The 27,595-nt window shown below is 41.9% G+C and overlaps 1 long non-coding RNA gene across 2 annotated transcripts; it reads left to right on the top strand.

The window, feature by feature from the left end:
- Positions 1-155: 155 nt before the first annotated feature.
- Positions 156-27,595, top strand: LOC117086236. 2 transcript variants are annotated; one of them, XR_004438254.1, is made up of 5 exons: positions 156-541; positions 1,621-1,769; positions 21,882-22,001; positions 25,831-26,018; positions 27,075-27,595. It is a non-coding gene; the product is annotated as an uncharacterized LOC117086236 (long non-coding RNA). The 2 variants fall into 2 exon arrangements; XR_004438255.1 differs by having other exon boundaries at positions 157-455.

The raw sequence follows: 27,595 nt of genomic DNA, 5'->3' as shown, positions 1-27,595 counted from the left end.
AGAGAGAGGGTTCGGCCTCCGTGGAGAGGGGTTTGGCTGAGTCTGCTGTTCTATCATGTGGTGGGTTGGGTGTGGGGAGCATTGACTTCTAAGAGCAGAGCGAGGCTGCAAGGACCCACTTTCGAATGTCTAGGCCTGTTACACTGAAGCACTGGGTCTGACCCCACAGAGCACACCCTGGAGTGGGATCATCCAGGGACTGTTCCACTTACAGACTGGACAGACTCACTGCTTCTGCGCGTTGGAGTTGGGAAGGAATTCCATCCAGAGAGATTCTAAAGAGAGTCAGCACGACGCCAGAGGAGGAGAGAAATGGCTGAGAATGGAGCCTGACTTTCCCTGGAGTCCTGACTTTTTTCAGAATAAATGTTTCTCTAGAGCCTGATATTCTGCAAGTTTCGAGGGGCTGCTGGCCCTTCTCCCTTGAGCCCTGGCTGACTGAGCTCCTAGATAAGGTAGGGAGGAACATTTTATGTGACGATTACTGCCAGGGAGCTTTATCTCTTGCGAACGGACGTGGTGAAACAATTTGCACAATATGGTAAGAATAATAGCTTTTGATTCGCAAGGGCCCCCTGAAGCCAGGTCAGTTCCAGTGCTTTAGAAAGAGGACGGCGCTGCTGGTGCTTTTACTTACCACATGAGATGGGCATCGTCGCCTTCATTTTAAGTATGAAAAAGTGGAGGCTTAGGGAGGTTAAATGCCTGGTCTAGGATCAAACAGCTAGGAAGAGGCAGAGCCATGGTTCCACAGGCCAGTCTCACTCCAAAGCTTGTGCCTATAACCACTGCCCTCCAAGATGAAAATAAAAACGGGACGGAACTGCATAATATTTGTACAGTGTAGTGGTTTCAATCTCAGCTAAATGCTCAATATTCTAATTCTCCCCTCCCTCTTTCTTGCCATGACCCATTGGGAATTACTGATATTACACATGTAAACCTATAAAGGGCCTTCATGTCCATTTTCTCATTTACAAATTGTGATTTTTCCAGCTGCTCTATCCCTGACAGCTGTTTTATTTTCTTTAATGATGGAGCAAGTTCTAAAATACCATGTAAATCATCAGTGAGTAAAATTAGAGTAAGTTACCAGGTAAAACCCAAAACATCAATTAAGCTGAATTTCAGGTAAATAGCACATACTTTTAAAAGTTGTAAGTATTTACTAAGTAGTGCATGGGACATACACTAAAATATTTTTAATCATTTTTTGAAATTAAAATTAAATGAGGTAGTCTATTTTTTATTTGCTGTGTTGGGTAACCCTGCATTAAATTAAAGAGGTGTATGTCCAAAGAATGAAACTTGGATTTGGCGTTTCATGATAGTCCACAGAAGTCAAGGGAAAACTCCTGGGAAATGGGTAGCAGAGAAACATTGGGACAGTAAATACTTGAATCGACTTGCCTTGTATAATTAGTCTTTTCATATAATCTTGCTCACGTCAAACGGTGTTTTCAGTTGTCATTGATATTTTGTGTAGAATGAACGATTAGAACCATCTGAAGGATGATTTTGTCTTTACAAATAGTTCAGCTGAGGCTCCTCCAAGGTGGGACTCAATGCAAACCTTGTTTTAGTATTTCCATGTTTACTTTTTATCTGAATGTACTGCAGGTCCTTTGAGGGATTCTGGAAAAAAGTCCTTCCATCAGCAGGAACTTGAAATTTTCCGTTGTGATGAGCGTTTCTGCTCTGGAAAGCGGGTGTAGGGACTCCTAAGGCTGTCCCTTTAATTCTCGGTTCTGAGCGGCTGACTGGACACAGTAAGTTCTCTACTTACTTCCCTAATAGCTCTGACTCGGTCTCACAAAAGCTGCCTCTTTCCTTGTGTAACGAAACCATGAAGTGTTGAAGAATGCCTGATTTCCTGGGCAAAGGAGCTTCCTGAGTAATAATATTTAGTGGGAATTGAGGTGGTGGGAGTGCTGGCGGCAGCGGTCCTGTGGTGGTGTTTTTGTTACTGGAAGTTGCAATGTGCTTGTGGTGGTGTGTGTGCTAGTGTCAGTGGTGATGTTGTAATGTTGGTATGTGTAGTAGTGGCAATGGTGATGTGGTGGTCGTGGTGGTGGTGGTGTGTGTAGTAGCAGCAGTGGTGTTGTGCTGGTGGTGGTGTATGTGCTAGTGTCAGAGGTCATGTGGTGGTGGTGGTTTTTGTTACTGTAAGTTATGATGTGCTGGTGGTTGTGTGTGTGCTAGTGTCAGTGGTAATGGAGTGGTGGTGTGTGTACTAGCGGCAGTGGTGATGTGATGGTCATGGTGATGTGTGTACTGTCAGTCTTGGTGATGTGGTGCTGATGGTGGTGTGTGTGCTCGCGGCAGTGGTGATGTGGCGGTGGTGTGTGTACTAGCGGCAGTCGTGATGTGATGGTCATGGTGATGTGTGTACTGTCAACCGTGGTGATGTGGTGTTGATGGTGGTGTGTGTACTAGCGGCAGTGGTGATGTGATGGTCATGGTGATGTGTGTACTGTCAGCCGTGGTGATGTGGTGCTGATGGTGGTGTGTGTGCTCGCGGCAGTGGTGATGTGGCGGTGGTGTGTTTCCTAGCGGCAGTCGTGATGTGATGGTCATGGTGATGTGCGTACTATTGGCCGTGGTGATGTGGTGTTGATGGTGGTGTGTGTACTGGCCTCAGTGGTGATGTGGTGGCTGTGATGTGATGGTGTGTGTGCGTCTGCATGGAGGATGGAGGGAATAAGGTGTTTATTTCCTTCGTAGAGTAATTTTGGCCACAAAACTACTTTGCTCTGGGTATTTACTACAGGAGTATTTTAGAAATATATCTGTTCGTTGAGTACTGCATATTTTAAGCAACAAATCAGCCCGTAAACTGCATTGCCACAGAATTTATTAAGAAAGAGGTGCACATGGTATGTAGAGAAACATTAATGGGACTTTGTGAAATGAAATAAATGAAAAAATCTTCATTTTCGGACAGTATTTATGGTTTTTAAGGCCCCGATTGCCGGTGCTTTGAGTTGCCTTCGCTCTGATTGAGGATGTGTCCTGGATTTGGTTACTTTTCCCCACATGCAATTTCAGATGTTTTTCGCCGGGTGAATACGGATTGATAATATACAGGAGAGTAAAAACACACAGGAGAATTTTAATACACAATGAAAAGAATTCATTTGTAAGTGATCTGAGAGCCCAGTCCTCTCACCCACTCTTTCATTTAACAGCTCCCAGTCTATTAAGACTTTGCTTTACTCAATGATTTCATGTTAATCTTCTTTTGTTTTATAGCCCTTTATTTTCCTGCTAGAATCAATATCCCATCAACGTCACCAACCGCCTACTCTGTGATCTATGAGATGGTGCTAGTACAGGACTGAACTTACACCAGAGCAATTTGCTTTAAATGTTACCAACTCTTTATCTGAAACATTTCTTCCAGCTTATTCTCATAATTTTACTACTTCTTGCAAAGCTGCTTCTCTGCTTCTAGAGAGTGGAGAGTGACAAGCGAAATGTAAAATGCCTGTATAGAGCATATAGAGGTTGGGCTTGGAAGCACAAAAGTTAAATCCGTGAAATGATGTCAGTCAACCCGGAGAAGTGTTGGCTGTTTTCACACTGTGTGGCTGCTTATGACACAAACTTGATGAATTCATTTCCACCTAGCTAGCGAAACCAAATTGTTTCAGTGAGACCATATTTCAGAACAGTTTGGATCCTGCTGGTATATTCAGATTGCCTGAAAATCAAGCAAAATCAATCAGTTTTGGTGCCCTGTATCATATGGTGATCTTGGACCTCTTTGCTTCCCTAGGGTTACCCTCATTCGGCTGGGTGGACGTTGTCCTTCAGATCATTTGTATGAATCCAGCTTGCACATCACAGGGGACTCTGAGTTCTTTGCAAATATTAACTTAGAACTCAAAAGTACATTATCCTCCTTTAAAAATACATTACCCAAATTGTGATACCAGTGTTTTAAATACAATAAATGATTAGGTTGCTTCACTTAATCTTGTCACTGAATATAATTGCAGTCACTGAGAGGTGGACATTGAATTCTTTCTTGATGCCTGTTAAGACATTTTATCTCATTAAAGGATGTTACTGGTAATTAGGACACCTTGTGCTTTTCAATAGTTACATTTATTTTAAAAGACACTGTTTTCTTCTTAACTGGAATAATTTCCTCTCAACGTGGGAGGAGGTCTGATTCCCAGTGTCCACATGAGGCAAATATGCAGGCAGCCCCCTGTGTCTACAGGCTCCCCGTCTGCAGGTGGCTGAAGCCAGATGGAAAATAGTACAGTTGACCCTCTGTATCTGAGTTTCTATCCAAGGATGAGAAACCCATGCATAGGGAGGGCTGACTCTCTTTTAATTTGTTTCAAGATGTCTTTTTCCATTCTGTTTTGAGTATATAATGAAACAGTAAAAAGGCAAATTTAGTATCTGTGCAAACTCATTTTCTTGCTGAAATTGCTTAGACTTGGTCCTTTAAGGGAATGTTCAGAGAGCTAATTTTAGAGGTCAGAATCTAAGAAGACTTTTGGTTTTAGCTTTCTTCATTATGAAACGGGAATAGTAATTCCTGTCCTCATGTCTTCTCAGGGCTGCATGAAAAAATATGAAAACACTTTAAAAATGAAATTAATACAAAAATTCAAACTTATTTTAAAGAGTGTGAAGCATGTGAGGATTACATAAGACAAGGGACATGACAAGATATAGAGTCCAGTTCCAATGTTGAAAATTATTATAGGACTGTGTTAATTACACTTGTACTGACACCTTCTAACTTCAACCATGTCTTTTTTTTCCCATGTAACTCTTCCTAGCATTTGGTCTATCTATAAGAATATTCCTTTTGTAATTGTTTCTCTACCTACCACCCTGTTAGCTCTAGAACTTTTAAATAATATATTACAGCTTGTTGTATCTGGTGGTCAGCAGCAGATAGTGCTTAAACAGGTAGTTGACTTCCAATTACTCTCTGAGCATCCGAACACTCTAGGTGTCTGGCATGGCCACCCTGGGGGATAGTCCCCCTTTCTGGAAGAGAAGGTTGGTTCGTAAGAGGGTTTCATCTTTCCCCAGAGCATCGCGCAGAGTGGATTAGGCCACCTGCAGACTCTCTGCCAAAGCTCATTCATTTCTGACCTTGAACCCAGTGAAGTCCTCATAGACGTCCTGAGGATGACTGCCAACTAGAAACGAGTCTATTTGGTGGAGGTTTTGTCTCTCACTAATAAAACAGGGAAGAAGCCAGCGCTATTTATTAGGTAGCAGTTACTCAAAGGCAGTGTCACGCATTTATAGGAAAACTCGTAAATCTAAGGAAAAGTGATTTGCCCACAGTGGGAATAGATTAAGCAGAGATTAGAAACATTATTTCCTCCTTTTCTGCCTTACCTTTTGTATTTTATAAGAGGTTAAAAACGGCTCTAAAGTATTACTCCTGAGTGTTTTATTTTTACTGGCAAAGAGAAGTTTTAACCACATGTGAAATTCCACCACTTACTAATGACGTCTGCCTTTGAAGCATAAGTCTTTCATTGAAGGCATGAATTATGTTATGGATGTGATGTTGTGCTACACAAATGTGAATTTTTGACATGCTAATTTATAATGACTGGCAAATGAGAAGACCATAGGGGAAAGATAAGACTGGCATCCGAACAGCTAAAATGCAGAAGGATGATGGATTTAAAGATCGGCTTTAAGGAAAGAATTATTTTTAAAATGTGTATGTAAATGTGAGTAGGTAGACCTTGATTCCTTTTTAGATTGCCAGAACAAGGAGGCTGAGGATCGGGTGACTTGGGAGAGTTCGGACTTGTCCTAATTTGACTGTGAACCTAGCAAAAACAGCAAAAACAAAACCAAAAACGGAATGTCTGAGGGAATGGGTGTCAGCAAGGCCACTGGATGTCAGCTGTGCAGTGTGAGGCGGGAATCTAGACCCAACATGGCGGTATCACCCGGCGCAGCAGACCCTTTGTGAGGACTTCCGCCCTTCGCTTCCTGCTAAGACTCTCAGCGCGCGAAAAAAGCCACCCGCGCCAAAAAGCCCCCGCTCTGCGCAAGCTCCTGGACATGTCATTCCTCAGAAATCAAAACCTAACTCAGGAAAACCAAAACCTACAAACCCCGCCTACCTCGCCCTATAACGGGCCCCCGATACCCGCCCCAAGCGCGACTTCCTCGGCCCTCCTCCCGGTGACCCTCGCCCGCGAGCCCGATAGAGGCTACCTCTGTTCTCTGCCTGGTGTCTTCTTGCTCGGTCCCCATGACGTTACCTGCAGTGTGGTGGCTGGTCCCCTGAGACGGTCCACAACGTTCTGCCTCTCCCATGCGCTTCCTGCCCTTTCTGTCAAAAGCCCGAGCAGATTTCCCGTCCCTAGAATCCCAGCAGGCTTGTGACTGCTTTAGGACAGAACGTGACAGATGTCATTTGGAACTCCTAGGCCCAAGCCTTAAGTGACAGCCACTTCGTTTCTCTTGGAATGCTTGCTCTTGAGATCCTCAGTCTTGGGACCCTGTCTCCATACTGTAGGAAGTCCAAGATGCAGGGAGAGGCCATGTAGAAGGGGGTGGAAATGCTCCCTTAGATGCCCTGGATGGGCTCGCAGCTGATGGCCAGCACCAGTGACAATCACATGAGTGAACCATTGTGCGTATTTCAGCCCAGTTGAACCCCAGACAACCACAGTCCCGGATGCTATCACATGGAGCGGAACCCACAGAACTGGAGAAGGTGCCGGAGGGTTGCTTCTGGCGGAAGAGAACCTTTTCTCATTCCCTGAAGGCCCTTGTGGACTGGGCGTGGCTCTCGGAGTTCACGTGAATCAGGTCACAAGTGACGCCACCAGATAAGGATTCTGTGTATCTCAAGTTTACCAGCCCACAGTGAGCTTGCGCCTTCCTGTTTTTCTTTATAAGAGATTTTTGTGTTTTCAGTGGGTGATTGGGGGTGTGCTGTGCTGTTGACAGCTCAGGGAGACAGGGCGCCAGGGAGGTTCAAACGGGGAAAGTCGGAAGGTGGAAGCTGCTCAGATCGAGGCTTCTCCTCAGTTCCGCAGGAAGCGATGTTGCTTGTGGAAGTGACAGTGGGTGAGATTTCGTCACAGAGATCTGAAGGAACCTCGATCTTCGTTTAAGCAGGAACTACCATGGGTTCATGTTCTATTCCACGTGGCAAGGAAATGCAAGCTTTGTCCAAAAGTTACTTACAAACTTGTGCTTTGTGTGGCTTTTACATTTTACGTGTTTGTGTTATGTTTTAGCTTTTTGACACGCTTTATTTTAGCTCTTTTTCTTTTAAGCCAGTTTATTGTCAGCTGTCTTACAGGCAATAACCACATGATAACTCTGAAGAAACTGGGAGTAGACTTTACCTGGTGCAATTTCAGGTTGCAAGAAATATCTCCCCAAAATAATCACCACCTACCTTTTGGACCTGGAGATTCTGTTGAAAGAATTTCATTGCATTTCTTTAAAGTGTTTATCCCTGCTAGAACACAAGATTTAGAATAGTAAGATATTTTCTTTATTTAAACATGAAATTCACTACATCTTCAACTTCTCTTTTGAAAATACATAAAGATACCAGGCATCTGAAGAGAGAAAATAAAATGTTCACCAAAATTCTGAAAAAAAGTTTTAAGTTCCCGAAACAAAACTCTACAACTTCGTAGAATCAAAAAGAGGAGTTTATTATAACTTGCCTGCCAATCCACAGATAACAATAATTCCCACTGACTAAAAAAAATCGTGTATTGTGTTTACACTAACAACTTGATTCCCTGTAGAAATACATTTTGTTCTATTTTGACAGTCTAGAAATATCTGTGAATTGAAAACACATGATTTTGAAAAAATATGATGTGAAAATATGTTTTATAATCTCACTCTGTGCATAATTTTAGCTAAAGAAAATATTCCTTTTTATTTTTAACTGACAAAAATTTTGCATTTTTCATAGTTTTAATTAGCTTTTTTCCTGATCAAATCAGTGATCATGCTTTTATATGTAAATCTGTAGTTTATTTTTCAAATGTTTAATTTGCTCCTTACCTTTATTTTTTTCTTGTTAAAGATTATGTGAAAGCATCATAAAATTTATTTTATTTATTCATAGACCAGTCTAATATTTTCAGAAATTGGAGGTTGTAATTAAACCACCAAATTATATAGTATATGAAAGGGAAAGAGAGAAATTAAAAACAACAACAACAACTTTGATTTGGAAATAGTTTCACATTTACAGAAAAATTACTAAAATAAGAATAGTACATAGGACACCTGATTACCCAGAATAATCTACTTGTAGCATTAATTTCCTTTTTCTCTCTTATTTGCTTTTTTTTCTCTCTCTCTTTTTTACTTTTGCCCTAATTGTATGTACGTTTTATGCGTGTTTTAATCTTTTTCTTGGTATTTTTGTCCTGTATCATTTCAGAGTAAATTGCATTTGTCATGGCCCTAAAACTGCAGTGTGTATTTTTGAAGAATAAGGATATCCTCTTTAGAACAGTTAATATTGCTACAGTGATTCTATCCAACTGCCATCGGCGTTCCATTTTTGTCAGCTGAGCCCATAATGTCCTTCCCAGGCTTTTCTCTTCCTCTAGTACATGGTCCAGTCTAGGAAGAGATTGTCGTGCATTTTTCTAGCCTCCTGGAACATTTCAGAAGCCTACTTTTGCCTTTTATGACGTGGACATTTTGAAGAATACAGTCCGTTTTAGAAAGAGAGATGGTTTCTCATTTTGAGTTTGTCTGACGGCTCTGCATGGTTAGGTTCAGGTTCCTTATTCCGGGTCAGAAGTGATGTGTGTTTTTCTCTAGGGGCATGCGATGTCCATCTGTCCCTCAATCTTCATGGTAACGTTAATCACTGTAATCTCTGAGAGACGATGCAAATCATATGAGAATTTACCCCTAGTTTTGGCATCTGTGGGTGCCTGAACTGATGTTTACCATGGTGGCTGCAAAATGATGGTTGTTTCTCCACATTTCCCAATCAACACGTAGCACTATAATCAAGATCCCCCTCTTCCCTGCACTGATTTGTTACCTATTGATTATTGGCTTGGACTCATTAACAAGATCTTATAAAAGGTCTATAATTTGTTACTGTCCTTAATTATTTTGGTGTTCAAATTATCCCATATTAGGCCTACAGGAGCACCTTCCAGCTGCCTCCTGAGTCTGTGTGACGTGCCCCTGTTTTGGAGTCTACCTCAAGCCAAAAAGTGAGGGGCTAGAGGGGTGGGAATGAGTTTTCTAAATTTCCTTCACTTTCTTAGCATATCTGTGATCAGCCTGGATCACAGAGTTGGATTGTGAGCCATGGGATGAGGGAACCAGAGTCTGACCTTAGGGAAGTCCTTTCCCTGCTGCAGAGGAGGTGGAGAGCCCTTCCCTCAGGGCAGGCATCGCAGCCGGGTAAGGGAGAGAGGCAGGTAGACATGGCCAGGATTCGCAGCAGGTAAGTGAGAGAGAGGCAGGTAGACCCGGCCAGGCATCACAGCAGGTAAGGGGGAGAGAGGCAGGTAGACGCTGCCAGGTATTGCAGCAGGTAAGGGTGAGAGAGGTAGGTAGATGCAGCCAGGCATTGCAGCAGCAGGTAGACATTGCCAGGTATCGCAGCAGGTAAGGGGGAGAGAGGCAGGTAGACCCGGCCAGGCATCACAGCAGGTAAGGGGGAGAGAGGCAGGTAGACATTGCCAGGTATCGCAGCAGGTGAGGGGGAGAGAGGCAGGTAGACGCTGCCAGGCATCGCAGCAGGTGAGGGGGAGAGAGGCAGGTAGACATTGCCAGGTATCGCAGCAGGTGAGGGGGAGAGAGGCAGGTAGATGCAGCCAGGCATTGCAGCAGCAGGTAGACATTGCCAGGTATCGCAGCAGGGAAGGGGGAGAGAGGCAGGTAGACGAGCGAATGAGCATCGTGGCTTCCGTTCCCAGCTGAAATCTCACAGAAGAGTCGAGGCTGAGGGGACAGCCCATGGCAGGAGGCCTGTTCTCCTGTTCACTGTTTTGAACTTTGGTGGGAAGGAGCTGCGATCACAGAGGGAACGTGCTATTGCAGGGCAGAGGGAGCCTGGTTAGCCTGCTGGGGCCCTGAGGGCACAGGGGAGGTCCACAGTCACCAGCTCTGCTGGGAGCTGAGGCCCTTCTTGCAGGGGCCACGATGGTCAATGGGTGTGACCCTGCTGCAAAGGTCACAGACAAACTTCACAAGGCTGAGTCAGCTACTCAAAGCTACTTTAGGATAAGACAGAAAATGAATAAATAGAGAGACGTTTGGCCTTTCTTGTCTAGAAGATTCAATTCCCTGTTTATGGTCATAGAAGATAAACTGTGGCTGGTATTGGGAGGTGTTGTTCCTCTAACCTGACTGTCTAAGTCTGTTCTTTGCTTTGCTATGAAAATGAAGGGAAACATTATTGTCGCAATTAAAGATACAAATATACACAAGCACTGAAGAGGCTAAATGACATATCTGAAGTCTCACTTTGAAGAATGAGTGATTAAAACTCTGGGTCCAGCTCACTTTTCCAGAGTAAACAATTTTTTGAAAGCCTTATAATTCATAGACACATCGGAAAAAGCTGAATCTTCCGTGCTGGTCTGTATTCCAATAGGTGGCTAAAACTGGTCAGAATTGGAAGGATTCCCACTAATCAAATCTATTTTTAGAAGTGCATTAGCATGTGGCTTTGCAAACTCACATTCATTCTTATGAAAGGCAGTGAGTGCTGCCATAAAAATACTGTCATGATTTCCTGCCTCCTCATGAGACCCAGGGCTAAGCCAAAGGGTTGCCATGTACCCTAAACCTCCTCATAGCTGCTGCCTCTGAAACTCGACTCTGTAATTTGGTAAGTGTTTTAAAAAATACAACTAAATGGCTACCACATGGTGGAAAATTAGCAATCTGGGACTGGAACTTCTATATGGTATTAAATCCACATATGGAAAAAATTAAATATTATCCTCAATACCCTCCATGTGTTCAGTCGTATTAAATGAAATGCTTATAAAGCGTGACATTATTTAACTTTTACAAGGTTTGTCACATCTAGTAAAACTTATGACTGTTCTTTTGAAAAACTTCATGCAGGTGCCTTCTGAGCGCACATCAGTCTGGATGTCCTATAATATACATGTGATTTGTTACTGGATGTAGCACCAGGCAATCAGCAGTAGAATTCCAACCAGGATAACTTAATATATCACAGAATGCAGTCACCGGTAGTAGGCAGTGCTGTGGCAGGTCGGTCCACAATAATCTGTTTCTATAGAAAGGATTTTATAAAACATGCAGGGTGTGAGATGTACCATAAATTGTTTTGACAAAACCAACTCTAATATAAATGGCTCCAAGTATCTTGTATTTCTGAAATTTAAATGACACGGCCACGTGACCTTTGCAATCTGCCTCTGGGAATGCAACAGGGCTGCTGAAAAAATACCCTATTCCTATTGATGCTGCTGACAATTGTTATTGTCACTTGGGGGGAAGTTTGCCACCTTAACTTGGTTTACTCTGACCCAGGGAGTTATTTCCTGAGCCTGAAGTCTAGTTTCTCAGTTTGCAAGGGATGGACTCTGGTGCTAGATGCTTTAGAACTGAGATGGTCCTTCAAACTTCGAAGTCATCCCTCTCTCTCTGGTTCAGCAGTGTGGTTTGCACCCCACTGGTGTCCAAACCACCTGGAAGGTTCTTTAACACAGGAGATCTGGTCTCCATCCTAGACCTACTGCGTCTGTATGTACATGAAACTCTGCAGGCAATTCGTGTTCAGTCTTAGGTGGAGACTCTCTGACAGTCTGAAGTCCATTGGCTGGAGAGAAAAAAAAACAAGGCTGAGAAGGTGATCACGTGTCCCGACTATGTACGGCTAGACTGTGCAGAACATAAGGATGCGTTATTTTCCAGTGACCACAGGGGTTTTTAGTTGTACATGTTACCCACATAGAATTCAGTCCCTTGTTCCTGGGATAAAATGAGTTGCTAAGGTGGATTGAATAACCTACCATAATGGGAGGTCCATGCTAGAAGGTGTCACCTCAACATGTTCATTCCTTCTTTTTGAGACAGAGTTTCACTCTTGTTGCCCAGACTGGAGTGCAAAGGTGCAATCTCGGTTCACTGCGATCTCCACCTCCCTGGTCCAAGTGATTCTCCTGACTCAGCCTCCCGAGTAGCTGGGATTACAGGCATGCACCACCACACGCAGCAAATTTTTGTATTTTTAGTAGAGATGGGGTTTCACCATGTTGGCCAGGCTGGTCTTGAACTGCTGACCTCAGGTGATCCACCCGCCTCAGCCTCCCAAAGTGCTGGGATTACAGGTGTGAGCCACCACACCCGGCCACCATGTTCATTCTTGAATCTCCGCCTGGGAGACAGTGAAAAGGAGACCTGACTTTGCCGAGACTTGATACCCAGAGGTCTCAAACTCACCATAGAATTTGCGCAGTGTCCTTTTACATTCCAGTCTTGGAGAGTTTTGTTTAACCATGGGTCAAAAGAGTTTGTCCTGTTATATTTGTAATAGATCAAACTCTTAGGCAGTTTAAAAGGTGTACTTGGTTTCATACGGAACACACCAAATTTGCCAAGCCCAGTTCTTCCATGTAAATAACAGGACTGAAGTCTGCTTTGTCGTCACATACTGTGAGGCAGTGTGTGATGGAAAAATGTTTCAGGTTCTGTTGAAACAATCTTACTTCACAAGAAATACCTGGGATAAAGTCTCACCCTGAGACAAGCTAGAAAGAGTCAGTGACTACGTCTAAAGAAAAACAAGGCGTTTCCGAGGAGAATCTTGAGTTTCTCAGGCAGACCGACTCCTCTCACGATATGTTGCTGCGTTCTCAGTGATAATGTCATTCTGGCTCATGTTACAGTATCTTCGGTTCTCTGGGTCTAGATTTTTCCATACAGCAGCAAACTGCTTCAGGCAACTCATAGATGATTAAAGGCTCAACAAGCTGCTAAATGGAATATGACTACCTGTAAATGTCAGTGTTTTTTCAAATAAGTGTTTTTTTCCCTTAGTTCCGAATTCTGCACTGTACACAAATGTCACTTGGGAGCTGGCATAATAGTGTCTGATGAGAGAATCCCTGCAGCTACTTAATTCTGTATTTTCACAACAATTCTCCACAAAGCAGTGGCAAAAGTCCTTGGACAGTGTAATGTCACCCCACAAGAGCATCTCTTTTTGCTGTTGCCCGTAGTTTTTCTTCCTTTTGGGACCTCTCATGATGAGTGACCATTAACTGTTCATGTTTCACTGTCTTAGACATTCCTACAGGATCACTAGATCTGGGATCCTACAGGATCACTAGAACAGGGAGACAATCTTTTTTTTTTCCCTAACAACATCTCAGGCTGAGTTTTTTACTATAAAAACGTTGTCATTTTTTGCCACTACTGACAAAATATGAGTCCTTACCCACCATCAGCCAAGAGTCAGTAGTTTTCAAAAAGATTAATAAAATGCATGATCCCTTTGATTATTTATATTTCTGGTTGAGAGTACAGATGGGTAGCTCTTGGAGTTTGGAATCAACTATATTTTCTATTAAAATACGCTATTCCAGCTGACAGGACTGTCGACTGTCCAGTTTTGAATGTTACAGTTGGCCCTTGACTTGCTTTAGTCAGTGAAGGAGAGATTACAGATGCTTGGTCCAGTTGGATTAGGCTGTGGCTTCTTTCTCTGCATCATGAATGTTGGCAGGATTGGACTTTGGCATGACTTCCTGGGGCAGTATGAGTGTTGGGCACAAGGGAGCTGTTGTATTAAACAAAGCTGTGCCCCATAGCAGGGCCGCCTTCTGCCTGGCTTAGAGCCTCACCAACAGTCTCCCTGCCATCTGGCTCCAGTGAGGGCTGAAAACCTCAGTTCACAGCCCAAGTGAAATCTGCATGGGCCAATGACAGAGACACTTGAATGAAAGGAAAGTCAGAAACCACAGACTTGCTTCTTCACGAGTAATTGGAGAATACTAATTAGGAAAATAATAAAATAGGGCAAAAGTTATCTTGATTGACAAGATTCGGATTATTCGTTGATTAATCAACAGTCACGTGATATGTAAAATGTAGGTGCTAGTGTGCGTATGTATATATATGTGTAAATACAGGCATACATATATTACGCATATATTACGCATATTATACACATTTATTATTTGAACTTTAAAAGTGTACACAGATATTGGTTTGCTTTTTAATTAACATATAACATTTGTATGTATTTATGGGGCACCTGGGACATTTTGCTACATGCATGGAATGTGCGATGGTCAAGTCTGGGTGTTTAGAGCATCCACCACTTTGAATGTTTATCATTTCTATGTGTTGGGAACATCTCAAGTCCTCTCTTCTAGCTCTTTAGAAGCATACAATAGAGTTGCTAATTTTTCATGGGGATCCAAGACCTTTTCTGTCATGGTGGGTTGACTGATTATAATCCTAATTGTCTTCCTTCCAGAAAGCACAACTCTAATGCATTATCCGTTTCTTTCAAATGGAGTGACAATTTAAAGATACTTGCAGAGCATCCTGAAGGCAGAAACCTTATGGAGTTTTATGTTATTTTATAACTATTTTTAATAGGAACTCACCCCTTCTGAGCTATTTCAAAATAATCACTTCAGTTTTTTAATGAATAGGAAACAATAAATTTCTTTGTGCACTCTCACTCCAGTTTCAGTAATAGTTATTTACTTTGGATGATTACAATGGCAACTGGCATAAATGGACTTGGTAAACTGACGCAGGGTACATGGTACAGTGGACAGACTCGTGGTACCCAAACAGCACCTGGGAGGGGAGAAGGGAGCAGGTGTCCTGGGGTGCTTGGGATCCAGAAGCAGCATTATTCAGCATGCTTTGCAGAGGAAGTGGGAGCTTGGCTAACTAGGGGAGATGGCTTCAGAGAAAGTCAGCTAAAAAGTTTCTACTGTACTCAGCAGGAGGAAGCTGATGTCCACCAACTGTTTCTGTGGTAGGGGCCCACACTTAGAAAAGCAGCGGGCTGGGAAGGATCAGTGTGGATCTCTGTGCTGGGAGTTCCGTGACTCATACCCATTAAGGGCCTCTCTTAGGGATACCTAAAAACAATTCTTACTCCAAACAGTAGGCTCTGAATGTGCACAAGCTGCTGCAACTTCTGTGACAGACGTGAGCCTGGCCGGGTGGGAGAGGCCAGGATGTGGAATGGGTCAGGGCCAGCATTCTGGGACCTTGCTCATCCCTCCCAGTCTTACTGGGAGAGTAGGCTCCAGTTTGCCTTTGCTTTTCTATATATATTGCTACATACACACACACACACACACACACACACACACACACTGAGACTTGACAGCCACATTAAAAAAAAGATATTAGTTGAAGAACAGAGCTGGAGTCCAACATCTGGTTTTGTGCCCGATTTTACAGCTGAGCTGACTGAAGTACCACGAGCTCATGAGCTGTGTAGGGTCAGCGCGTCAGGCAATAGCTCAGTGGCTATATGATCCCCCAACCCTTGTAACTTTCAACCCTATATTTTAACTATTAAGCCACATGGCCTGCTATAGAATATGCCACAAAACACCCCAGATGTGTGTTGAGAGAGATCCTTCCGTGACCCAGCTAACATCACATCCCCTCAGGACTCTCTGACAATTGTATGTTCCTGGTGACCTGTCCTGCAGTGTAAGCACATTAACCCAAATGTTATGAGGATTTCCCCACATGACAGTCTTATACGATTTTCTTATGAGGTCACTTCCTAGGAAGGCAGGGATTTAAAAGCTGCCACAACAGGCCATGAAGTGAGCAACATGTGGCTTTGGCTTTCAGTCTGTCATTTTAAGCAATGAAGAACGTATGGATAAGGTTTCTGATATAGCTGATAGAGCATTTTTTGTTTGTTTATAGGCTTTGGATTCACCTTGAAAACATCCTCTCTGAACATCAGAAGTCCACTTGGTCCCCACACGGTATATTAACTTCTGACATTTCTGACTTCCAGTCATGGAGATTTCAAAACCAATTGCATACAGCAGCAAAGCTTTTCACTTTTAATGGAACATTTAGGAGAAGGGCAGCTTTTCCTATTTTCTGTGTTATCTTCAGCCCGTTAACTGTTATCAGCCCTGGAGAGAAACCATCCGTTCTCCTTAAAAACATGAACCACATACTAAGTTGTTTCTTGCCTCTTATTCAGGTCACTCAGGTACATCATACTGAGACAGGACACTCAGGTACATCATACTGAGACAGGACATGTTGATTGTTGGTGTGTATTTCTCCCAAGCCACCACTCAAACCAGTGTTTGATTTCCATGGAAGTTGGCTAATGGCTTTTAGCTTGAGCCTCAACAGTGTGACTCCATATAAGGCAATTTTTTCAGAAATATCATGGAACTTTAGGGACATTATATTATTAAATTTATAAAACCTAATATGTTATTTTTTTCAATAAAGTTTATGAGTTTACTGAGTCTTTCTTTTCCAAAATAGTTAATGAGCTTTTGAGTCACGTTTTTTATGAAAGGATTGACTTTCCCACGGCGTCCAGCTCTAGATAATCATCCAAAACAGATTTGACTGCATTTGTTTAGCAAAAGGCTGCCTAAACCAAACTCTGCTCTGAATTTTTTGTTTTTCCACACTTATGTGCTAAATCTGTGTAATTTGGTAGTTTGTCTCTCCAGAACCACTACTGGTCTTGCGTAATAATCAGCAGAGGCAGCAGCCTGATGGGTCCACAGAGACAAATGAGGCAGCGGGAGGAGTGCAGTGGCCAGGCAGACGAGGGACCTCAGGACCAGCAGCTCAGCCACATCCTTGCCTTTTCCCAAGGACGCACTGAGCAAGTCAGGATGGCGAAGAAAGTCTCCGTCTCCAAACTGAACACAGGATTTGTTGAGGCTCCTCCTGGAGTTGAAGTGTGTTTGGGGTGATATCTACAAACTTCCATCACTGCTTCACGGGTGGCCTTTGGAAAATCACCATTTTTGTTCTGTCTTGTTCTGTGGGTTATATTCTGAAAAAATAGGACAAATGCTAAAATAGTGATGTCAAATTTAAGTTTTTCATAGAAATAGCATAGTAGGGAACTATACTCATTTTTATAAGGAACACATTGTATCATTACTCTTTCCCTTCCTGTGTACTTTCCTGAAGAAATATTGAGTGTTGATTACGTACCAAAGAATAGAATATGATGGGAAACAATACAAGTATCTTATTACATGTCATATAGTATAAATCTTTAAATTGTGAATATAAATTAAACAGAGCCACTCGGTGTCATGGCTCATGCCTGTAATTCCAGCACTTTGGGACGCCAAGGCAGGTGGATCACTTGAGCCCAGGAATTCAGGACTAGCCTGGGCACCATGGCAAAACCCTCTCTCTACAAAATGTACCAAAATTAGCCAGGCGTGGTGGCTCATGGCTGCAGTCCCAGCTACTTGGGAGGCTGAGGAAGGAGGATCACTTGAACCCTGGAGATTGAGGCTGCAGTGAGTTGTGATTGTGCCACTGCACTCCAGCCTAAAAAGAAATAAATAAATAAATAAAAGAGAGCAACTCAGCAATAACTATATATTTAATTATTATAAGTATTATGTTTAATAATTATATTTAAATATTACATTATGTAACACATCAAAGTGTATCATACGAAGTTTTTCATTTCCGTCAGTCTCTCTTATTTTAATAGTAATGATAAAACACTGGCCTTATTTTGATAGTAATGATAAAACACTGGCCCAACTTAGTCCTCAGAATGTGTTTATTGAATTAAATGGCAGCCATGGAATTCAGAAGAACTTACTGGAAGAGCTTTAAAAGGGCGATAACACTTATGACTTTCCCTATTACAAAAGTATTTGCTCATCATAGAAAATTGGAAAATTCTGGAAAACACGAGGAATAAAAGAACAATCATGCCTAATTCTATCATTCAGAGATAGCAATTGCTACTAATATTTTGGCATATTTTCTCTAGCCTGTGTGTGTGTGTGTGTATCTGTATGTATGTGTGTGTGTACACAAAGAAAAAGTAGAGGAAATGTCATTTTTTATACAAATATAATATAAAACAAAAATGAGATCACACAGTATACATTGCTTTTAGACATCTTCTTAAAATTTATTATATCGTGAGCATTTGCTTTTGTTAATAAACTTTTATAAAACATGATTTTTAATGGCTGCTGATTATTTCATTACATAAATGTGCATAACTTAACTAATCCCTTATTTTTGGTCATTGAGGTTATTTTAAAATTTTAGGCTGGGTGCAGTTGCTCATGCCTGTAATCCCGGCACTTTAGGAGGCCGAGGTGGGTGGATCACCTGAGGTCAGGAGTTTGAAACCAGCCTGGCCAACATGGTGAAACCCCAGTTCTACTAAAAATACAAAAATTAGCTGGGTGTGGTGGTGGGCGCCTGTAATCCCAGCTACTTGGGAGGCTGAGGTGGGAGAATCGCCTGAACCCGGGAGGTGGAGGCAGAGGTTGCAGTGAATCAAGATGGTGCCATTGCTCTCCAGTCTGGGCAACAAGAGTGAAACTCCATCTCAAAACAAAACAAAACGTTTTAACCAGCATAAATAACTCCCAACTGAGTATCGTTACATATAAACTTTGTGTATGTTTTTGACCATTTCTAGAATAAGTTCCTAGACGAATTACCAGAGGTACCAAGCCAAAAAGGGATGAGCATTTTTCAAGCCTCCTAATTTCCCTCCAATATTAAGTGCACGTGGGAATAATTGCTATATCTTTTTCAACTTTGGATATCAAACTTTAAAATTATTGTTTTGGGGGAAGATTTAGGCAGATACTGTCTTCAGATTATAGAAATGTCAACAGAAGTGGCCTAAGGGAAGTTATACAGTATAAAATTTGACATCTGAATCTTGGAAACATTTTCAGTTAAATTTATATGTGTTATTTACTTCATTAGTTGCAGTGTCTAGGTACACAAACTGATCAAACAAGCAATGTCACTGAGTCACAGAGACTGACTCGAAACTCTCAAAGGTGGCCCAATCTCCTACCAAAAGATTAAGCCCCTCCTGCAACATTTCTTACTAAGGGTTATTTAGTTTCTGTTTAAACACTCCCAAGACCTAGGCCTTCCTCACTTTACCGGGTGCCCTTTAAAGCTGGTTTTCACTTATGTAGAATAGGCTCATGTGGGCTTACCCATCTCTGAGTCCTTGAATGGGATCCAGACCGACTTCACAACAAATGTACCACGTTGTGGGTTTGTATTTCCCATAAGTTGTCAATGGTACATATTATCTTCATTCCATATTCTCAAACTTGCAATCAACTAGGGACAATCCTAAAAGAACCTAGGAAGTATTGGCACTGGACGTAGGTCAGTTTCAAGCAAGCTAACTGTGGTGTCACACACGACTATGTGAACTTCTAACTGTGCCTTTACCTCTGACCATGATGAATTTGCTACTGAAGAGAATGTCTTCTTGGATCATATTCATTCCCTGCCGTATGATCCTGCAGCATGGATAGGGAAATCGGGCCACGTTCCCAGGCATCTAGAATTATTGGAAGGTACAATGCCTTTGTAGGGTCACCAAATGTGATGGCTTCTTGTTTGTGAGTTAGGGCTGCCAGAATAATAGTACTTTGTGGTCATAAATTCTTGTACAAACATTATCTTCTTTGAATTTCTAAATAATCCTGTGAAGTAAATATAGTCATTATACTTTTCTTGGTATTATTAGTTATAAATACATATTCTCAGTTTTAAGGATGAAGAAGTCAAATTTCTGAAAAAGTCACACATCTAATTAATTTTAACTGATAGGTAGTGCTTGAAAATCAATAACAGAACTTCAAACTCCACATTCTGTGCTGTTTTTACCACTTAATTTAATATAATACCTTACCTGGCCCATTGTTTCTGACTTAATGCTTACTGATTTTACATGATACTGTGAAGTAAACTCTTAAGAGTCCTATACGAGTTTTAGGATTTCTCTAATGCAGAACTAGGTTAAAACAATCCTGTGGATGTTGACCAGATACAGCCCTTCAGAAAAAAAGTCTGCATTTGTGTACTGTGTCCACACAGCCAAAAGATTTCTTTTAATATTTGTGCAAATTTCATCAGCAGGAGAAAATAAGGGCCAAAACCTTTCTTGTTGGATTCAATTGCTTGTCCCCCCTTGTCAAAGAGGACACCTAAAACCTGAGAAGCCAGTAACTGGCAAATGGGAAGTGTATGCTGAAACGGGGCACCTTTGCTGTTGATGAAAAAAGAATGGGCCAAGTTGGAGAGGCCAAAAAATGGGGTCATACAAAATGACCCCATTTGTATCTAATTTGTATTTTTTTGATATCCATCTGCTGCACAATTACAAACGTTGGCATCTAGACTGTGGAAGAAAGAGACAATATAGGATGTCTGAGCCCAGCATGACCTTTTAGCTCTTTGAGTGAGAGCTCCAGAGTGAAGATAAAGGTCATGTTGCAAGTGAAGTATTGAGACTTTCATTAGTCCATGAATCAGAATTGTATTTCAGCCTCACTCTTCATGCTGACACCCTAGGGTGTAGTAAAACAGAGTTCTAATCAAAACAGCATAATGAAATATAATCTACAAAGGAAAAGGTTTATAGGTTAGCTTTCAAAACAGACAGGTGTTTTGGCATTTTAAGAATAAAATTCTCTAACTGACAAGTTTCTTTTGTAGTTGAATAGGATCTGTAAGATGTGTTTTTTTTCACAGAACTTCAGCAGCCCACAGTAAGACCCTTCAAGGTCACATAAACAGAATGAAAATGGGGCCCAGAACATCATCCATGCTAGAAGCTGTGGAGGGCAGAGGGGATAGTAACACTGTTTTCTGTGTGGCTGAACTAATTCTACTCGATCAATTGGTTTGTTCAAATAGTCAGTGTGAATAAACAAATATTTATTTAGCAGTTATTTAGTCGGCCCTCAGCAAATATTTATTGAGGGCCTACTCTATGTCAAGAACATTATTAGATCTTGTAACCCTACCTAGTCTTCCACTGGCACACACGGAAGAGAACGATGAGGAAGTGAAAGAGAAGTTGTAAACTGAAGAATGAAGCCATCTGATACGACATCATGCTATTTGCACAGTGCCATGTTTTCCCCGGCTCATTGTCTTGAGAAAACTCTTCAGCTACCGTTTCCTTATGGAGATTTAAGACTCTAATTCAAGACATTAAGGAATTAGGGATTCAAATCCCATATTTCTCCATCTTTATGTTATCATTAGCTTTTGAAAATGAAGAATGATTTGCCATTTTAGTCATTGTGTCAGTGAAAACTCTATGGATTTTGTGTTTTAAAAAAAATTGTGTGACACCCTCATTTTTAATATATACAGCTTTTATGCATTAAAAATGCATGAAATGTAGACAAATTTTAATGCTGACCATAGCATATGTTTACTTACGCCAATTAATGTTATGTTCCGAAGTTTGAGTCTAAACCTTTGTCACGTCCTAAGTCTAAGGTTTTTCCTGAATCATTTTCCAGTATCTTCCGTGATGGCAATATTGCGGTGACATCACATCTTGCAACCCATGTTCCTGCTCAGGCCTCCTCAGCACCAGGACAGTGACTGGCTGCCATGCCTTGGATGCACGTTGGAAAAGCCTGTGTCTATTCTTGTTGTTGTATGTCTTCCTTGTTTGACTTTGGCTCTCATAAACTGCTTGATGCTGTTGATAGATAGTATTTTTGAGCCTGTGTTGTGGTTCTTCATGGGTTCACCTCCCCTTGCTCTAAACATTTTGTCATCTATTCCAACATATTTAGCTATGCTCATACATGTACAGGCAATCACATTTCTTTGAACATAGATTTAAAAATTACTCTTTATTTCAGAATTGTTAAAATATGAAGACATATAATCTCGGAATCAAGGAAAAGAGGGCAACTGAAAACCAAGTATTCATGTTGCTTCCCAGGAAGACGACGGGCTGGACAAAGGAGCTGAGAAGTCAGGTTTGTACCTGCACGGTGTAGGGTCATCACTTAGCTCCATGTGCCTCCTCTGAGGGCACGGGTGTATATGTTTGTGGTTGATGGCTTTGATATATTCCATTTTGGTTTTAAAACACCCTGAGGCAACAGTGACCAAACTACTTTTATCCATTCACAAACATACGAAAACTAAATGTGGATCTAGGAAAAGAGATTGTTAAATAAATTAATTTTTGCTACTACTACTCGTATTTTTTAAAAAAATAGCGCTGAAACCAAACCAAAACACAATTATTTTTCTTAGCATAAAAATTCAATACTCATACTCAGAAGTTTAAAAAAATACAATACTTAATGAAGTAAATGAATATTTAATTTTTTACAATTAAAAACATGCACCAAATATGCCAAGAGAAAAAGAAAGACAATCAAAAGGTCTTCTTTCTAATACTTAGTAAAAATAGTTCACAGAGAATCAGTGCAGGTGGTTCTCCAGAAAAGGCTGATTGATTATCAGTTACTAGAAATAATTTATACATTAGCACAATGTTTATAGTTTTTTTTTTGAGACGGAGTCTTGCTCTGTCACCCAGGCTGGAGTGCAGTGGCCGGATCTCAGCTCACTGCAAGCTCCGCCTCCCGGGTTCCCGCCATTCTCCTGCCTCAGCCTCCCGAGTAGCTGGGACTACAGGCGCCGCCACCTCGCCCGGCTAGTTTTTTGTATTTTTTTTTTTTTTTTAGTAGAGACGGGGTTTCACCGTGTTCGCCAGGATGGTCTCGATCTCTTGACCTCGTGCTCCGCCTGTCTCGGCCTCCCAAAGTGCTGGGATTCCAGGCGTGAGCCGCCGCGCCCGGCCCTGTTTATAGTTTTTATTCTAAAAGTTATAAGCACAAGGCAAAGAATGATTTTTCCTTATCCTTTTGAGAACAAATTACTGATCGAATACCCCATTGCCTCTGACTATTCTCTGCTGTATTTCCTATAAACAAGAATATTCCTACATGTGCTCAATATAATCATCAAAATCAGATAATTAATATTGATATGTTTCTACTATTTAATTTGCAGAGACATTTCAAGTTTGCTAATTGTCCTAACAATATTATTCTTCATAGCAAACGTGTCAAGTTCAGAATCCCCTGTTGCCCTGAGATGTTGGTGTGGTCTGGCTCTGTGTCCCCACCCGAATCTCATCTCAACTCCCCACATAATCCCCACAAGTCAAGGGAGTGCTGCGGCCTTCTTGTTTCCTTCACTCTGGAAAGTTCCTCATTTTCTCCTTGACCTTCATTATCTTGATACCTTTGAAGACGACAGGCCAATGCCTGTGGAAAGCCCAATAATTTGGATTTGTTTGATGTTTCCTCATGCATCGCTGGTAGAAATACCACAAAAACATGGCAGAAATACCATGAAAAACAGACACTTTGCTTTCTTCTTTCACTGCATCACAAAAGGAGGTGCCCAACATTGATTTGTCCCATTACTGATAATGTGTAGTTGGATCACTTGATTAAAATAATGTCTACCAGTCTACTTCACTGGTAGATGGAGTATTCAGTGCTGCCATAATAATAGTACTTTGTGTTCATAACTATTGCACAAACATTATCTAGTATATAATATACTAGATATTATAGTTATATAATATATAATGTTAAAGTTAAAGTTACTCATTCAAGTTATTTATTTTCCTTTGCAATTAGCACATATTGGTGGAAAGTATGTTGAGACTATAAAAACATGAGGTTTCTCATCAAACTCCAATTGATTCATGTATTTATTTACATCTTGAGGATTTATGTTTTCTGTTTTATTCAATAAATTATATCCTGTTACCATCATGTATTTGATGGTGATTTTGTTTTCGAGCTTTTGCTAGTGAGAGCCTCTTTCAGGTGGCTTGGTGTCTTTTGTCACAGTTCTGTGTGGGGGCCCTTCCTACCCGGCTTGGGCTCTGACACCGGCATCTTTGCGGCCTGGCCCCGCTTGGCTGCCCTCCTTTCCCACCCAGGCTCTGCACTGTGCTGGGGCCACCTCACTCTGTCCCCGTCTGCTCACTGTGGCAGAGTTGTCTTTCCTGCCCAAACCCGCTCGGTGGCCTTTGGAATGAATTGTTCAGGAAGGGAAGAGGAAGAAGAATTTTTGCTTCTAAGATTTTCTTTCAATGGCTTCATCCAGACCTTCATTCATTTAGTCACAAATGTTTTGAGCATGGATATTTTGCTGAGGTCTATCTTGGTCTAGTAGATATAAAGGTAAGACACAGATGCCCATTTGGGGGCAGAAAACATAGCAGGGAAGAGGAAACGTGAGCACAGCCATCTAAACTTAGGGGCTGCTAATGTTCTACCTGAGGGAAGAGGAAGGGATGTGAGAGGGCCGCTCTCCACAGGCGGGAAGATGGCCTCAGAGGTCAGTTTCAAACAGGGCACATTCTAGGACAAGGAAACAGCATTGGCCAAGCTGTTCTTGCCCGTAGCCCACAGGCCACATGAGGCCCAGGATGGCTCTGAATGTGGCCCAACACAAATTCATAAACTTTCTTAAAACCTTATGAGATTTTTCTGTGTGTGATTTCTTTTTCTTTTAGCTTATCTGCTATCATTAGTGTTAGTATATTTTATGTGTGGCCCAAGATAATCCTTCTTCTTCCAATGTAGCCTAAGAAGGCCAAAAGGCTGGGCACTCCATGGATAGGTAAAGGCACGGAGGCCTGAAAGTGCAGGTAATCTTTGGGGAATAGCAAGTGGTCACTGGGATCTAGAGGAGAATATGCATAAACGTGTGTTAAGATAAAAGCAGGGAAAAGAAAGGTTAGGGCCAGATTAGAAGGACGGTGAATGTCATGTTAAAGTTTAAACTTTGCATATTGGAGTTTGTGCTGTATAGAGAAAACGTTGGCAACAGTGTGGAGAAGAAATTGGAATTACATAGGAGACCGTTTTAAGAGAATATTATCCACCTGTTTTTTCCAACTAAGCAAAAGGCCCAGGATTCTGGTCTGCACCAAGGTCTCCAGAGAGAGTGAGGATGGGGAACTCTATGCCTCTAGGTCTGAGGCAGAGGGGTAGCTGGGTAAAAAAGTTCTAATGTACATCTGTTGCATTTCTGAGGTGTAAATACTCCCTCCATGGCCAGTTTTAGGCTATCAACATCTCATGACTGAGCAGAGTTCAGAAGGCATTAGCATAGTCAACTTAGCCAGTGCAGGCCAGCTCTAGCTTACTCCTAACAGGTGAGGACGTGTCCTGTAAGGGGAAGGGAAATGAGTGTAGGATCACAGAGAATGACTTTATGCAAAGATGTGGACTTTATGGGACAGGTCAAAGACCTGCTCTGCACCAGAACTAGCTGAGGCTGTCTAAGGCTGAGTCAAGCACCTGGTGGCCTGATCCAAGGAAAAGCAGGACTGGGCCCTGGTTCTGGTTGCCTGGGGAAGAGACAGTGTGAATAACAAGCTGTGCCACTGAGGGAAGACCCCTGAGGGCAGGTTGAGGAAACCCAGGGCCTATGAGGTATTTAGCAAGAGTTCCCTTCCCGGTCAAGGACAGGGCCATGGCAGGAGGCGGCTTCTGGGAGGGTTCAGAGCCACTGGCAAGCTATGTTCTCAGAGCCTTCCACTGGTGTGCACGGTCCCCTTTCCTTTACTAAACACTTCCACTTTCCCCTCTGTCATACACTTCCCCCAAGACAAGAAAGAGCTACGAGTTTGAATCAGGGCTGAGAATAATAATAATAGCAAATCTTAATGAGTAGCACTGAGCTCTGTGATGTTACAGACACTTTTCTAAATGCTTTATATGTCTTAAGTCTTTAACCCTTACTGATATGATTTTCATTTTATAGATGAGGATATTGAAGCAGGAAGAGATGAAGTAATGTTCAGGTGAAGTAGCTGAAGAGGGTATAGTATTAGAACATGCCGTAGCCCGCTGACTCCACGCCCATTACCCACTCTGCTACACTGGGGAGAAGAAAACATTCAGGGAGGACAAAGTATTGGCATCTCGAGATACCATGCACTGCATAATGAGGTAGGCGAGCCCATGACCTGGCGTCTAACAGACGTGCAAGTAATGTGTTTTGAATAAATAAACAGGCAACCTCTCTTGCATCAGTTAATCTTTGTATAGTGAGAGTTTTATAGGCCTCACTGTCTTGCGTTTTGATTTTGGGTATTTCAGAATTAAGATGATCTTTGAGCAGTGTGTTATAGTTTCCCAAACAATAATTTGAGAAACACTGGAAGAATATGCCCAGCTTCAGTTTTGAAATATTGCATCAGTTCTTCTACTCCTAGATCATGGAGCTCCTTCTCATCAATAGATTTAATTAATTTAGATATTTATTTACAACAGCCTCTTTTCTCTTGACCTATTCTGCACGAGGCAGGCCTGGATAGTGTGCTGAGGGTCTCACTCCGCGATAGCTGGTGCTCTACCTGAGTCTGTGCACAGCGGCTACATCCCTGTCTCAAATCAGTGCTCTGGCATCTGTCTTTACCCTCCTCTGAGCTTACTGTATAAAAAAAGTCTGCTTTTGAGAGACATCAAGAATGCACGGTTCCATCTTTATGATGAGAGACAGATCTCCCATTAAAGGAAAAATTCTGCATTCTGAAAAACTGAGTAGGTTGGCACTTAAAAGGGAATTCCAGCTGGTTAATTTAGGGTGCTGAAAAAAAGATCCAGCACAAGAATGTTTTCTGGCTGTGAGCCCACTGCATTTTCAACTGATTGCAAACTGGAGACATTTTCATCACATGAGGGACTTTGCTTTTCCGTATCACGTTGTTCTGAGACAGGAAAACAACAGTTTGGCCCTGGTATCATAGCTATATTCACGAACATGATCAATGCCAGTTGCATCAGAACCAAAGATAGCCTTACGTTTGCTGATATATTAAAAGTAAAAAAAAAAAAAAAAACTGAATGAAAATTTAAAAAATATTTTCCCTCTTGAAGTTTTTTTATTCTTGCCTCCTAATTTTCTGTTGTGTCTAAGAAAATATTCTGAAGATATGAAAAGAGCTTTAGGTAAAAGAACAGTTTTGAAAATTGTTAATTTCATGTGGTATTTTTTGCCCCCAGTGGCTAAATGTGAAAAAAATGTATAGGAATCCTCTGTGGGTCCAGGCAGCTCTCCAGGGCCGCTGTCCTCTGTGCAATGATCCAGCAATTCATACAGCGTTCGCCTGCTGCTCTACCAGCTCCACACCAGACCTGGTTCTTTGACAGAGAATGAGAAGCTCAGGTGCTGTGGAGAGGCTTTTCACGGTTTGGCCTGAGAGTGACACATACTGCTTCGGCTCCTGTTTCCTGGGCCAGAAGTTGTTATGTGGCTCTGCCTAACTGCAAGCGTCTGGGAAGCAGAGTCTCCCATCTGCCCAGAAGGAAGAAGAGAGCTGGATACTGCTGAACACTGGTAATGGCGTGTTGTCCCATCATGCTTCCCAGACACCGGCATAGTCCAGATGGTCCGTGGTCCAAGTGAACAGAAAAAAACCCTAAGCTTGCTGCCACCTATGCAAACTAACAAAGCAAAACACCCCCCATTGTGATTTCTTGTTTCTCTGGAGTGTTGAAGTTTCCCTAAATAAATTGTCCCCTTC

This window comes from Trachypithecus francoisi, unplaced genomic scaffold (assembly GCF_009764315.1).
Source record: "Trachypithecus francoisi isolate TF-2019V2 unplaced genomic scaffold, Tfra_2.0 Lachesis_group1, whole genome shotgun sequence".
NCBI lineage: Eukaryota > Metazoa > Chordata > Mammalia > Primates > Cercopithecidae > Trachypithecus > Trachypithecus francoisi.
The sequence above is the reverse complement of the archived record's forward strand: the minus strand, read 5'-3'. Positions and strand labels throughout refer to the sequence as shown.